Source organism: Microchirus variegatus (assembly GCF_963457635.1).
Source record: "Microchirus variegatus genome assembly, chromosome: 16".
Lineage (NCBI taxonomy): Eukaryota > Metazoa > Chordata > Actinopteri > Pleuronectiformes > Soleidae > Microchirus > Microchirus variegatus.
This window is the reverse complement of record NC_139817.1, coordinates 24,054,569-24,056,259: the sequence shown is the minus strand read 5'-3', so window position 1 is coordinate 24,056,259 and position 1,691 is coordinate 24,054,569.

Genomic DNA, 1,691 nt, shown 5'->3' with positions numbered 1-1,691 from the left:
CAATTACACATGGTTTTTAATTCAATTTAAATAAATAAGCAGAATTGGGAAATTACAACATAATGAAAGAAGAGCTAGTGTTTATTTCTTGATGAACACAAGAAATAAACGAGCAGGGTATGAACAAAAGAGACTGTTATTTAACTCACGTTAAGAGCGCTGTAAACATTCGTACAGGAGTGAACGTTCGTACAGTGACGGCAGTTTAAGAAGAAATGACCTTATGTACGCGACAAAATTTACGTTGACACATTTTCTGTTTAAAGAACACGTAAAGTCACACGTGCAACAGTTTACCAAAATGTCAACAGTTACGTTTGAAAAATCATATATAAAGTAACATCTTAGGCATTTCATTACAGCAAAAATAAGTTGAAATGAAAACACTCATTAATTTTGTACATTTCCCTTATACGGCCAGGAGGTGGCAGTACAGGAGGTGGGGGTCACGCGGACCCCGTGGCGTCCTGCAGCTCCTCTCTGATGTCCATGTAATGGAGGCTCTTCCCGATGTCCTGCAGGTGGACCGCCGGAGAGCCATCGTGGGTTCAAACGTCGGGAAAAGTGAGTTGTTAATGAAAACGTATGATTGCGCAGATGTAGAGACTACGTCCATACATGGGCGCGAATGCTCGGGGGCCCGAAACTGCCAGAGATGACGACTTTCTTGGAGCGTGACGATGGCCAGACGCAGGAACTCGACTCGCTCTGTGAAGACCTGGTGGAAGACGTTGTTCGTACATTCTTATTTACACACACATGTTCATTGTGTCTCAAAGACGAGGCATGAGTATGGTCATAAATACAGGATATCCCTCTGTTAGGGTCTTATTTATCTTATCTTATTAGTCTCTGGTTCCAGATGTGGGGAACGTGTCCCATCCTTAACGCCACATTGACTCATTTCAACAGTGATATTTGATCGTGTGTAGACGACTGTCGAATATGACGTCAACAAACTCATTTGTTGGGGGTTGAGGGTGCTAAAAACCATACTTCCCCTTTTAAGTCTTGAAATGTTCTTGCTATTCCTATGACTTGAAAGTCAGGCTGTGACTAAAATATAACTTTTCCAAATGTAATAATAAGTAATATAATAAGAGTATAGTAGAGTATAGTATAGTATGTTAGACTATGGTATAGTATAGTATGGTAGACTACAGTATAATATATTATAGTATCATAGACTACAGTATAGTATAATAGACTACAGTATAGTATAGTATGGTCGACTACGGTATAGTATAGTTTAATATACTATAGTATATGTGGTACACCTTAATGTGAGTATATTTAGTCACCTTTTGTTTCATACCGTCCAGGTCTGTTGTTTACATGAGTGTTTAATATTACATATTATTTTATTAACCAGCTCAATGACAATTTAATTTCGGTAACATTTTATTAATTATTGCGGAAGATAAACCGCTGGGGGACCAAGGAAAATGAGGCGGAACCAAAGTATGGGTACCTGATCACCCCGGAGCTCAAAGGTGAGGGACCGCTCCCTCTGCCCTCAGATCTCTGTTTTCCCAGGTCGGTACTCGGTGAAAGTTTAAAAATGGGTCCTTTTATACTGTATGTAACTGTATGTTATATCTGTGAGAGGTCCGAAGTCGGATTCTCGAGGTGAAAAACCGGGTTTTAGAGCCACGTTTCTAATCGCGTTAGAGAAAAAAAAAGGGGAAACG